Genomic DNA, 14,713 nt, shown 5'->3' on the forward strand with positions numbered 1-14,713 from the left:
GAACTCCTAAGTTTAAATAGAAAAAATAATAACCTTATTAAAATATAGCTAAAAGCCTTGAAAACATTTTTCCAAAGAAGATATACAAATGGTACATAAATATATAAAAAGATGTTGAATATTATTAAAAAGGAAACACAAACCAAAACCACAAGGAGATATCACCTCACATCTGTCAGGATGACCATTATTTAAAAAGCAAAAACAGGGGCGCCTGGGTGGCTCAGTCGCTTAAGCATCTGACTTTGGCTCAGATCATGATCTTGCAGTTCGTGAGTTCAAGCCCCACATAGGGTTCTCTGCTGACAGCTTGGAGCCTGGAGCCTGCTTTGGATTCTGTGTCTCCCTCTCTCTTGCTGCCACTCCCCCACTCTCTCTCTCAAGAATAAATATTAAACATTTTTTTAACAAAAATAAAAAGCAAAAACAAAAACAAAACAAAACATAACAAGTGTTGGTGAGAATATGAAGAAATTGGAAATCTTGTGTATTCCTGGTTGTAATGGAAAATAATGAATCTTCTATAGAGAAAAACATGGAGGTTCCCCCAAAATAAAGTAGAACCACAATATGGTGCAGCAATTTTACTTCTGGTTATTTATACAAAAGAATCAAAGTCAGGATTTTAAACAGATACCTGCAGTCTTGTGTTCGTTGCAGTTTTATTAGCAATAAATGAGAGGTGGAAATAAATGTTTATTGACATCAATGAAGAAAATGTCATATGAAAAAATAGAATATTATTTAACCATAAATAGGAAAGAAATACTGTCATATGCTGCAGCATGGATAAACTTTGAGGACAGTGCCCTATGTGAAATGAGAGAATCACAAAAGGACAAGTGCTACGTGATTCCACTTATATGGATATCTAAAGTAGCCAAACTCATCAGAACAGAAAGTAGAATGGTGGCTTCCAGAATATGGGTACAGGGGGAAATGGGGAGATGCTGTTCAATGGGTTTCAGTTACATAAGATGAAAAAGTTATAGGGATCTATTATACAATATTGTGCTTAGAATTAACAGTACTGAACTGTACACTTAAACTTTGCTAATAGGGCAGATACCATGTTATGTGGCCTTTTTTTGATTTATTAATTGTGGTAAAATATACATAATACAAATATTTACCAGGTTAACCATTTTTATGTGTACAGGTAAGTGATATTAAATACATTCATAATGATATGCAACTATCACAAGCATCCTTTCTCTTACCTCTTTTAATCCTGTAAAACTGGAACTGTATACTCATTAAACAATAACTTTGTATTCCCCTCTCCCCCAAGCCCCTGGAAAATGCATTCTATTTTTTTATTTAAATTTTTTTAATTTATATTTTCATTACTCTTAGTTAACATACAGTGTTATATTAGTTTCAGGTCTACAATATAGTAATTCGCTACATTCATACACCAACCTCTGCTCATAACCACAAATGCATTCTGTAATTTCTATCACGAATTTAACCCAAACCCACCTCCAAACCTCAGGTCACTATCAGGGTCTTCTCAATAATTTAATCTATTTCTTGATTTCTCTCTTTGTCTCTCCTTTATTTTTCCCTTTGCTTGTTTTTTTTTTCTTTATGAAATTTATTGTCAAATTGGTTTCCATACAACACCCAGTGCTCATCCCAACAGGTGCCCTTAGTACCCATCACCCACCCACCCCTCCCTTCCACTCCCCATAAACCCTCAGTTTGTTCTCAGTTTTTAGGAGTCTCTTATGTTTTGGCTCCCTTCCTCTCTAACCATTTTTTTTCTTCCCCTCCCCCATGGTCTTCTGTTAAGTTCCTTAGGATCCACATAAGAGTGAAAACATATGGAATTAGTCCTTCTCTGTATGACTTATTTCACTTAGCATAACACTCTCCAGTTCCATCCATGTTGCTACAAAAGGCCATATTTCATTCTTTCTCATTGCCACGTAGTATTCCATTGTGTATATAAAGCACAATTTCTTTATCCATTCATGAGTTGATGGACATTTATTCTCTATCCATAATTTAGCTATTGTTGAGACAAATTCCTAAACACTCACACACTTCCAAAACTCAAACAGGAAGAAACAGAAAGTATATTAAATAAATTAAATAAAAAAATTAAATAGAAAGTATATTAAAGTATATTAAAATAATTATTTACCATGATCAAGTGGGATTCATTCCTGGGCTGCAGGGCTGGTTCACCATTCGCAAATCAATCAATGTGATACATCACATTAATAAAAGAAAAGATAAGAACCATATGATCCTGTCAATCGATGTAGAAAAAACATTTGACAAAATTCAGCATCCTTGCTTGTTCGTTTTTTTTAAAATTCCACATATTTTTTTAGTGTTCTTCTCTTTTCTAATAATATGCTTTCTTTATATATATCTATTTATTTATTTATTTATTTTTATTTTTATTTTTAATATGAAATTTATTATCAAATTTGTTTCCACACAACACCCAGTGCTCATCCCAACAGGTGCCCGCCTCAGTACCCATCACCCACCCTCCCCTCCGTTTAATTCCACATATGATTGAAACCATAAAGTATTTGTCTTTTTCTGACTTTTTTCACTTAACATTATTGTTTCTAGATCCATCCATGGTGTTACAAATGGCAAGATTGCATTCTTTTTTATAAATGAATAATATTTCATTGTATATTTGTACCACATATTTTTTTCAAAACTTTATTTAAATTACAGTTAGTTAAAATGTATTGCAATATTGGTTTGAGGAGCAGAACTCAATGGTTCATCACTTACATACAACACCCAGTGCTCATCATAAGTGCCCTACTTCATGCCTATCTCCATCTATCCCATTCCCCACTGACCTCCTTCCATCAACCCTCAGTTAGTTCTCTATCTTTAATAGTCTCCTATGTTTTGTTTATCTTTTTCTTTTCCCACCTGCCATATGTTCATGTTTGTTTCTTAAATTCCATATATGAGTAAAATCATATATTTGTCTTTCTCTGACTTATTTTGCTTAGCAAGATACACTCTAGCTCCATCCACTTTGTTGAAAATGGCAACATTTCATTCTTTTTGATGTCTCAGTAATATTCCTTTAGATAGATAGATAGATAGATAGATCTATCTCTATATATAGATATATAGATACCTATCTGTATCTATCTAGATATATATCTATATATCTATATCTATCTATCATCTATCTATCTATCATCTATCTATCTAGATCTTCCATCTATCTATCTATCTATCTATCTATCTATCTATCTATCTATCATCTATCTATCTTTCCCTTAATATATATACATATATAGATAGATCTGTAGATCTATCTATATATGTATATAGAGAGATAGATAGATTTGTGGTAAAATATACATAATATATATATAAAATATATATATATATATAAAATAGATCTATAGATCTACTAACACAATAGATCTATAGGTATATAGATCTATATATATAGATATAGATATATATGTATATAGATAGATATAGATATAGATATAGATATAGATGATATAGATATAGATGATATAGATAGATATAGATATAGATATAATCTCCCATTTCATAGATACATAGATCTATTTATCATATATATGTATATGTATATATATATGTGTATATGTATATGTATATGTATATGTATATGTATATATATATATATATCTCCCTCATCTTCTTTATCCATTCATCAGTTGATGGACAATTGGGATCTTTCCATAGTTTCGCTATTTTTGATAATGCTGCTATAAACATCAGTGTGCATGTACCCTTTTGAGTCTGTAGTTTTGTACCCTATGGGTAAATACCTAGCAGTGCAATTGCTGTGTTGCACAGTAGTTCTATTTTTAACTTTTTGAGGAATCTGCATACTATTTTCCAGAGTGGCTGCAACAGTTTGCATTCCTACCAGCTGCGCAAGAGGGTTCGTCTTTCTCCCCATCTTTGCTAACACCCGTTGTTTCCTGTATTGTTAATTTTAGCCATTCTAACGGGTGTGAGGTGGTATCTCATTGTGATTTTGATTTGTATTTATCTGATGATGAGTGATGTTGAGCATCTTTTCATTTGCCTGTTAACCATCTGGATGTCTTCTTTGGATAAGTATCTGTTTATGTCTTCTGCCCATTTCTTAACTGGATTATTTGTTGTTTGGGTGTTTAGTTTGATAAGTTCTTTATAGAACTTCACTGTACAGAAGTTTTTATCTGGATGAAGTCCCAATAGTTCATTTTTTTCTCTGTTTCCCTTTCCTTCAGCGATGTGTCTAGTAAGAAGTTACTCCAGCCAAGGTCAAAGAGGTTGCTGCCTGTGTTCTCTAAGATTTTATGGTTTCTTGTCTCACATTTAGGTCTTTCATCCATTTTAAATTTATTTTTGTATATGGTGTGAGAAAATAGTCATTCTTCTGCTGTCACAGTCTAGTGTTCCCAACATTATTTGTTGAAGACACTTTTTTGCAGTGCTTTGAGTTTTTGCAATGCACTGCTTTGTCGAAAATTATGTGACCATAGAGTTGTGGATCCATTTTTGGGTTCTGTATTCGTTTCATTGATCTATGTGTCTGTTTTTGTACCAGTACCATACTGTCTTTATGACTAAAGCTTTGTAATATACATTATAATCTTATAGATTTTAATTTTAATTGTGATGCCTCCAGGTTTTTTTCTTTAAGGATTGCTTTGACTATTAGGGTTCTTTTGTGGTTCCATACAAATTTTAGGATTGTTTGTTCTAGCTCTGTGAAAGATACTGGTGGTATTTTGATAAGGATTGCATTAAATGCATAGATTGGTTTTGATCGTATAGATGTTTTAACTGTATTTATTCTTCCATTCCATGAGTATGGAATGCGTTTTCATTCTTTGTGTCCAATTCAATTTCTTTAGTGAATGTTCCATACTGTTCAGACTACAGATCATTTACCCCTTTAGTTAGGTTTATTCGTAGGTATTTTTTTTTTTTTTGGTTCAACTGCAAGTGAGATCGATTCTTTGATTTCTTTTTCTGTTGCTTTGTTATTGGTGTATAGAAATTTGAAAAATTTTCTGCACATTGTCTTTATATCCTGGAACTTTGCTGAATTCATGTAGTAGTTCTAGCAATTTTGTTGTTGTTGCTGTTGGAGTCTTCAGGTTTTCTACACAGAGTGTCATGTCATCTGCAAACAGTGAATATTTGACTTCTTCCTTGCTAATTTGGATGTCTTTTATTTATTTTTGTTGTCTGATTGCTCTTTCTAGGACTTTCAGTAGTATGTTAAATATTAATGGTGAGAGTGGATATACTTGTCTTCTTCCTGACCATAGAGGAAAGACTTTCAGTGTTTCCCCTTGGAGAATGATATTAGCTGTAGGTCTTTCATATATGGCCCTTATGATGTTGAGGTTTGTTCCATCTACCCATACTTTGTAGAGGGTTTTTTTATCAAGAAAACTGTATATTGCTGTATTGTGTCAAATACTTTTTCTGCATCTATTGACAGGATCACATGGTTCTTATCCTTGCTTTTATTAATGTGTTGTATCATGTTGATTGACTTGTGAATATTGAACCAGCCCTGCAGCTGAGGAATATATCCCACTTGATCATACTGAATAATTATTTTAATATACTGTTGAATTTGATTTGCTATTATTTTATTGAGAATTTTTGCAGCCATGTTCATCAGGGATATTGACCTGTAATTCTCCTGTCTAGTGAGGTCTTTGTCTTGTTTTAAATTCAAGATAATTCTGGCTTCATAGAATGAGTTTGGAAGTTTTCCTTCCATTTCTATTTTTGGAACAGTTTGAGAAGAATAGGTATTAACTCTTTATATGTCTGGTAGAATTCCCCTGGGAAGCCATCTGGCCCATGACTCTTGTTTTTTGGGAGATTTTTTATTATGGATTCAATGTCTTTGTCCAAATTTGCTATTTATTCCTGTTTCAGATTTTGGTAGTGTGTGAGTTTCTAGGAATTTGTCCTTTGCTTCCAGACTTCCCAGTTTGGGGCATATAATTTTTCACAGTATTCTCTTATAATTGTTTGTATTTTTGTGGTGTTGGTTGTGATCTCTCCTTTTTCATTCGTGATTTTATCTATTTGGATCCTTTCTCCTTTTGATAAGTCTCGTTCAGTGTTTATTGATTTTATTTATTCTTTCAAAAAATTTGCAGCTCTTTCTTTCATTGATTTGTTCTACTGTTTTTTTTTCTGTATTGTTTACTTCTGCTCTAATCTTTATTACTTCCCACCTTCTCCTGGTTTTACTGCTGTTCCTTTTCTAGCTCCTTTAGATGTAAGGTTAGGTTGTGTATTTGAGACTTTTTTTGCTTCTTGGGATAGTCCTATATTACAATACACTTCCCTCTTAGGACAGTCTTTGCAGCATCCTTAGTGTTTGGGGTGTCTTGTTTTCATTTTCATTTGTTTCCATGTTTTTCTTTATTTCTTATTTAATGTCCTGTTTAATTCATTCATTCTTTAGTAGGATGTCCTTTAACCTTCATGTATTTGAGGGATTTCCAATTTTTTTTTCTTGTGGTTGATTTCATATTTCATAGCATTGTGGTCTAAAATATGCATGATATGATCTCAACCATTTTGTCCTTTAGGGCTGATTTGTGACCCAGTATGTAATTTATTCTGGGGAATGTTCCATGTGTACTTGAAAGAATGTGTATTCTGCAGTTTTAGGATAAAATGTTCTGAATTTATCTGTTAAATCTATCTGGTATAGTGTGTCATTCAAAGCCATTGTTTCCTTGTTTATTTTCTGTTTAGATGATCTTTCCATTACTCTAAGTGGGGTTTTAAATTCCCCTAGTATTGGTGTATTATTATCAGTGATTTCTTTATGTTTGTTATTAACGGATTTATACATCTGGGTGCTCCCAATTTGTGGGCATAAATATTTATACTGTTAGATCTTCTTGATGGATAGATCACTCAATTTTGATATAACATTTTTCTTCATTTCTTGTTACAGTCTTTGTTTTAAAATCTAATTTGTCTGATATAAGTATGGATCTTCCAGCTTTTGTTTGATGTCTATTAGCATGATAGATGGTTCTCCATCTCTTCACTTTCAATCTGTGGGTGCCTTTAGGTCTATGATGAATCTTTTGTAGGCAACATACAGATGGATCTTATTTTTGTATCCATTCTGATACCTTGTATCCTTTGATTGGAGCATTTATTCCATTTACATTCAGAGTGAATATTGGAAAATATGAATTTAGTGCCATTGTGTTACCCTTAAGTTTGGTGTCCTGGTAATATTCTCTGTTCCTTTTTAGTCTTTGCTGTTGTTTTTCCCCCTACTCAGAGTCCCCTGTAGTATTTCTTGCTGGGCTGGTTTAGTGGTCATAAACTCCTTCAGTTTTTGTCTGTCTTGGAAACTCTTTATCTCTCCTATTCTGAATGACAGTTTTTCTGGATAAACTATCTTGGTTGCCTATTTTTCCCATTAAGCAGGTTGAATATATGCTGCCATTCCCTTTTGCTCTGCCAAGGTTCTGTGGACAGATCTGTTGCAAACCTAATCTGACTTTCCTTGTAGGTTAAGGACTTTTTTACCAGGTTGCTTTCAGGATTCTTTCCTTGTCTGTGTATTTTGTGAATTTGACTATGATATGTCTATGTGATGGCTCTTTTTCTTTTCTTTTCTTTTCTTTTCTTTTCTTTTCTTTTCTTTCTTTTCTTTTCTTTTCTTTTCTTTCTTTTTATTTAATGGGAGTTCTCTGTGTTTATTGGATTTGGATGTCTGTATTTCCCCAGATTTGGGAAGTTTTTATTTATATTTTGCTCAAATAAAACTTCCGCTCCTTTTTCTCTCCTTCTTCTGGGACTCCTATGATCCAAATGGTATTGTTTTTTGTTTTTTTTTTTAAATTTTTTTAATGTTTATTTATTTTTGACAGAGACAGAGACAGAGACAGAATGTGAGTGGGTTAGGGGCAGAGAGAGAGGGAGACACAGAATCCGAAGCAGGCTCCAGGCTCTGAGCCGTCAGCACAGAGCCCGACGCGGGGCTCGAACTCACGGACTGTGAGATCATGACCTGAGCCGAAAGCAGACGCTCAACCGACTGAGCCACCCAGGCGCCCCCAAATGGTATTATGTTTTAAGAAACCATAGAGTTCCCTAAGGCTACCTTTATGATCCTATACCTTTCTTTCCCTCTTCTTTTCAGTTTCATTATTTTCCTTAATTTTATCTTCTTTGCTTCTTCCATCCTGGTTGTTTTGGCATCCATTCGAGTTGTATGTCAGTTATAGCATTTTCAATTTCATCCTGAGTAGATTTTAGTTCTTTATCTCTGCAGTAATGAAATATCTAGTGTCTTCTATGCTTTTATCAAGCCCAGCTAGTATAATTATAATTGTTGTTTAAATTTTATTTCAGACATCTTACTTACATCTGTATTGATTAAATCCCTACCTGTAATTTCTACTTCCTGATCCTTTTTGGGGGGTGAATTCCTTTGTCTTGTTATTTTGTCCAGAAAAATACCCAAAATGTATCTAATGTGTGTCTTTGTCTGCTTGTTAAAAGAGCTAGATCCAAGGGCGCCTGGGTGGCTCAGTCAGTTGGGCATTTGACTTTGGCTCAGGTCATGGTCTCATGGATTGTGGGTTCGAGCCCTGCGTCAGGCTCTGTGCTGTCAGCTTGGAGCCTGGAGCCCCCTTTGGATTCTGTGTCTCTCTCTGCCCCTTCCTTGCTTATTCTCTGTCTCTGTATCTCTAAAATAAATAAACATTAAAATCTTAAGAAAAAAGCAGCTAGATCCAAAATATGACAGTGAAAATAAATATTAAAAATTATAATAAAAAGGAAGCTAGATTTTATTTCCCCTCCATCTGTAGCTTTGGAGCACTCTATATCAATATACATGGTGTTTGCGAGTGGTTTGTACTGGTTTCCTGAGGGAGGGGCCTGTTTTGCTGATTCTCAGGCTGACTTGCCCTAGTGTATATGCCCCTGCTGGCACAGGGAGGGTGTCAGGGCTGTTTAAGTCACTGAGGTTGGCCACTGCTTGTGGGAAAGGAGTGAAAATGGTTTCACCCTGCCCTCTCATCTCCAGACCAGGGAGCTTGTGCCCACCACTCCTCAGGAAGCTCTCAAAGACAAGCAATCACCCCTCCTGTGTCCCTGGTTTCTATCAGGTCCCCACCTGCACTCTTTGTCTGAACTTTCCACTTGCCAGGTGGTCCAGCCCTCCTGTGCTTGAGCTTATGCATGGCTTTGTTTCAAAAGTCTAAACTTTAGAGACCCCAGCAGCATGTCCCTGTGTTGATACTCTGGGGGAGTGTCTTGCTGCACTGTGGCCAGTGCTGGTTTATCCCAGAAAATGGTCACATGACCATGCAGTTGTTCAGAATTTATGGTCAATGGAAGCACAAAGCTGGCACCAAGGTTTGTTGCCCACAGCCAGTGTCTTTGTTCCTATGCTGCTAAATAAAGCAGCTCAATGGTGCTTGCTGGGTCTTTTGCCCTTGGAGAAGTCGTATCCCCTCTACCAAATTCACTCCAGGCAGAGGAACTGTTCCTCCCAATGTGACCCATGGGATCCTCAGACCACTTTGCCTGCTACCACTCTCTGCCCTCCTTCCCTAGTGCAGCACCATCAGGTGTAACCCTGGAGATGGTGCTGATTTGCAAAACGTCAGACACTGTGCTTCTCTGTTTATAAAAATCTTGATGTATTTAAACCCCTTCCTTTTTCCCCAGTCAATGGTTTTGGGAAAGAGTTTTTCCTGTGAAATCCCCTGTGAATGATTTCACTCTTTTTTTCACTCTTTCTTGCTTTCTCTCTTTCTCTCACTCCCCTCTTCTAGCAGTCAGGGCTCCCTCCCCTCCAGAGTGCCCATGACACTTTTCTCCCTCAAATAAACTTTCCAAAGTTCCTACCTACCACAAGGTGGTAGGTTTTTGTGCTTGTATACATGAAGCTTTTCTCTCACAGTCTTCAGTCCTCAGATTGCGTTTTTGGATGTTCAAAACTATTTTATATTTATCTAGCTGTGTTTGAGGGAGGATGCAAGCTCAAGATTGCCCTATTCCTCTGCCATCTTAACCAACCCCCAATATGTACCATATTTTTTTATCCATTCAATAATTCATGAACACTTGGACTACTTCCATATCTTAGCTATTGTAAAAAATGCCACTATAAACATCAGGGTGCCTATATCCCTTTGAATTAGTGTTACTGCATTCCTTGGGTAAATACCTTGTAGTGTGATATCATTCTATCATACACTATCATAGGATAGTTCTATTTTAAAAATTTTCAGGAACTTCCAGACTGTTTTTCAGAGTAGCTGCACAAGTTTGCTTTCTCAACAAAAGTACAAGAGTGTTACTTTTTCTCCATATCCTTGCCAGCATCAGTTGTTTTTTCTGTTGTTGATTTTAGCCATTCTGACAGGAGTGAGGTGATATCTCATTGTAGTTTTGATTTGCATTTCCTTGATGCTAACTGATGATGAGCAATTATTTTCATGTGTCTGTTGTCATCTATATATCTTCTTTGGAGAAACGTCTGCTCATGTATTCTGCCCATATTTTAATTTGATTATTTTTTTCCTTTGGTGTTGAGTTTTATAATTTCTTTATATATTTTGGATACTGACCTTTTATCAGTTATGTTATTTACCAATATCTTCTTCAATTATTTAAGTTGCCTTTTAGCTTTGTTACTTTGCTATACAGAAGTTTATTTCTTTGATGAAGTCCCAGTAGTTTATTTTTCCTTTTGTTTCCCTTTCCTCAGGATACACATCTAGAAAGAAGTTGCTATATCCAATGTTAAAGAGTTTACTGCTTATGTTATCCTCTAGGATTTTTATGGTTTCAGGTCTCATATTTAGATCTTTAATCTATTTGAACTTACTTTTGCGTATGGTGTAAGAAAGTCCCCTGCCCAACTTTTACTTATGCTTTTCGTCCCCTACAAATGTCAATGTCTTTTTTGCTTCTTTATCTGTTCACATATATTCCTCCAAAAAGATTTTCCTTGCAATTCACCTTTAGATCAACCTCACTCACTCCAATTATTCCTTTCCTGTATGTTTTCTGTTCATTATAAATAGTTCTGCTTTATTCAAATTGACACAGTATACCTAAAATTTTTAATACATATCAGTAGGTAACGCACATATCTGCTACTCTGCATTGTGTATCTGAAGTTCTTCTACCCTTCCCACTTCAAATATCCTTGCTAAATTACCCAACACTAGCAAACATTATGACATTCTTAAGACTTCATTATTATAATTAGTCTGAGCTGTCTAAAAAAGGAATTTTCTTAGTTATTGAGTTGTGTTAAATACTAGGAAAATTAGCACACTATATCTGCTTGAGTGTAATGGAGTCACTGGGTTGCTTCCAATGAAATAATTAATTATGTAGCTTATTTAAATATGTGTACAAGATCCTATGAATTGCTTATATGACTTCAATCTCTTAGAAAAAAATAATGTAAGAGAATTTAAGGCCCACATATTGGGAAAAAAAACCAAACATAACATTATCCTAAAAATGTGTGGACTTAGGATGCAAGGGACTGGACTTTAGTAATATCTTGGGGAAATTACATATTTTTTCTGAGTCTCAGTTTTTGTTTTTTTGTTTTTTTGTTTCAATATATGAAATTTATTGTCAAATTGGTTACCATACAAAACCCAGTGCTCATACCAAAATGTACCCTCCTCAAAACCCATCACCCACCCTCCCCTCCCTCTCATCCCCCATTAACCCTCAGTTTGTTCTCAGTTTTTAGGAGTCTCTTATGCTTTGGCTCTCTCCAACTCTAACCTTTTTTTTTTTTCCTTCCCTTCCCCTATGGGTTTCTGTTGAGTTTCTCAGGACCCACATAAGAGTGAAAACATATGGTATCTGTCTTTCTCTGTATGGCTTATTTCACCTAGCATAACACTCTCCAGTTCCATCCACGCTGCTACAAAGAGCCATATTTCATTCTTTCTCATTGCCACGTAGTACTCCATTGTGTATATAAACCACCATTCCTGTATCCATTCATCAGTTGATGGACATTTAGGCTCTTTCCACAATTTGCCTATTGTTGAGAGTGCTGCTATAAACATTGGGGTACAAGTGCCCCTGTATCCCTTGGGGAAATTCCTAGCAGTGCTATTGTTGGGTCATAGGGTAGAACTATTTTTTAATTTTTTGAGGAACCTCCACACTCTTTTCCAGAGTGGCTGCACCAATTTGCATTCCCACCAACAGTGCAAGAGGGTTCCCATTTCTCCACATCCTCGCCAGCATCTATAGTCTCCTGATTTGTTCATTTTGGCCACTCTGACTGGCGTGAGGTGATATCTGAGTGTGGTTTTGATTTGTATTTCCCTGATGAGGAGCGACGTTGAGCATCTTTTCATGTGCCTGTTGGCCATTTGGATGTCCTCTTTAGAGAAAGTGTTCATGCTTTCTGCCCATTTCTTTACTAGGTTATTTGTTTTTTGGGTGTGGAGTTTGGTGAGCTCTTTATAGATTTTGGATACTAGCCCTTTGTCTGATATGTCATTTGCAAATATCTTTTCCCATTCCGTTGGTTGCCTTTTAGTTTTCTTGGTTGTTTCCTTTGCTGTGCAGAAGCTTTTTATCTTCATAAGGTCCCAGTAGTTCATTTTTGCTTTTAATTCCCTTGCCTTTGGGGATGTGTCAAGTAAGAAATTGCTACGGCTGAGGTCAGAGAGGCCTTTCCTGCTTTCTTCTCTGGGGTTTTGATGGTTTCCTGTCTCACATTCAGGTCCTTTATCCATTTTGAGTTTATTTTTGTGAATGGTGTGAGAAAGTGGTCTAGTTTCAATCTTCTGCATGTTGCTGTCCAGTTCTCCCAGCACCATTTGTTAAAGAGACTGTCTTTTTTCCATTGGATGTTCTTTCCTGCTTTGTCAAAGATGAGTTGGCCATACGTTTGTGGGTCTAGTTCTGGGGTTTCTATTCTATTCCATTGGTCTATGTGTCTGTTTTTGTGCCAATACCATGCTGTCTTGATGATGACAGCTTTGTAGTAGAGGCTAAAGTCTGGGATTGTGATGCCTCCTGCTTTGGTCTTCTTCAAAATTACTTTGGCTATTCAGGGCCTTTTGTGGTTCCATATGAATTTTAGGATTGCTTGTTCTAGTTTCGAGAAGAATGCTGGTGCAATTTTGATTGGGATTGCATTGAATGTGTAGATAGCTTTGGGTAGTATTGACATTTTGACAATATTTATTCTTCCAATCCATGAGCACGGCATGTTTTTCCATTTCTTATATATTCTTCAATTACCTTCATAAGCTTTCTATAGTTTTCAGCATACAGATCTGTTACATCTTTGGTTAGATTTATTCCTAGGTATTTTATGCTTCTTGGTGCAATTGTGAATGGGATCAGTTTCTTTATTTGTCTTTCTGTTGCTTCATTGTTAGTGTATAAGAATGCAACTGATTTCTGTACATTGATTTTGTATCCTGCAACTTTGCTAAATTCATGTATCAGTTCTAGCAGACTTCTGGTGGAGTCTATCGGATTTTCCATGTATAATATCATGTCATCTGCAAAAAGTAAAAGCTTAACTTCATCTTTGCCAATTTGGATTCCTTTGATTTCCTTTTGTTGTCTGATTGCTGATGCTAGAACTTCCAACACTATGTTAAACAATAGCAGTGAGAGTGGACATCCCTGTCGTGTTCCTGATCTCAGGGAAAAAGCTCTCAGTTTTTCCCCATTGAGGATGATGTTAGCTGTGGGCTTTTCATAAATGGCTTTTATGATCTTTAAGTATGTTCCTTCTATCCCGACTTTCTCGAGGGTTTTTATTAAGAAATGTTGCTGAATTTTGTCAAAGGCCTTTTCTGCATCGATTGACAGGATCATATGGTTCTTATCTTTTCTTTTATTAATGTGATGTATCACATTGGTTGATTTGTGAATGTTGAACCAGCCCTGCATCCCAGGAATGAATCCCACTTGATCATGGTGAATAATTCTTTTTATATGCTGTTGAATTCCATTTGCTAGTATCTTATTGAGAATTTTTGCATCCATATTCATCAGGGATATTGGCCTGTAGTTTTTTTTTTTTTTTTACTGGGTCTCTGGTTTAGGAATCAAAGTAATACTGGCTTCATAGAATGAGTCTGGAAGTTTTCCTTCCTTTTCAATTTTTTTAGAATAGCTTGAGAAGGATAGGTATTATCTCTGCTTTAAACGTCTGGTAGAACTCCCCTGGGAAGCCATCTGGTCCTGGACTCTTATTTGTTGGGAGATTTTTGATGACTGATTCAATTTCTTCGCTGGTTATGGGTCTGTTCAAGCTTTCTATTTCCTCCTGATTGAGTTTGGAAGCGTGTGGGTGTTTAGGAATTTGTCCATTTCTTCCAGGTTGTCCACTTGTTGGCATATAATTTTTCATAGTATTCCCTGATAATTGCTTGTATCTCTGAGGGATTGGTTGTGATAAATCCGTTTTCATTCATGATTTTATCTATTTGGGTCATCTCCCTTTTCTTTTTGAGAAGCCTGGCTAGGGGTTTATCAATTTTGTTTATTTTTTCAAAAAACCAACTCTTGGTTTTGTTGATCTGCTCTACAGTTTTTTTAGATTCTATATTGTTTATTTCTGCTCTGATCTTTATTATTTCTCTTCTTCTGCTAGATTTGGGCTGCCTTTGCTGTTCTGCTTCTATTTCCTTTAGGTGTGCTGTTAGATTTTGTATTTGGGATT

Source organism: Prionailurus bengalensis, chromosome X (genome assembly GCF_016509475.1).
Source record: "Prionailurus bengalensis isolate Pbe53 chromosome X, Fcat_Pben_1.1_paternal_pri, whole genome shotgun sequence".
In the NCBI taxonomy this organism is placed as follows: Eukaryota; Metazoa; Chordata; class Mammalia; order Carnivora; family Felidae; genus Prionailurus; species Prionailurus bengalensis.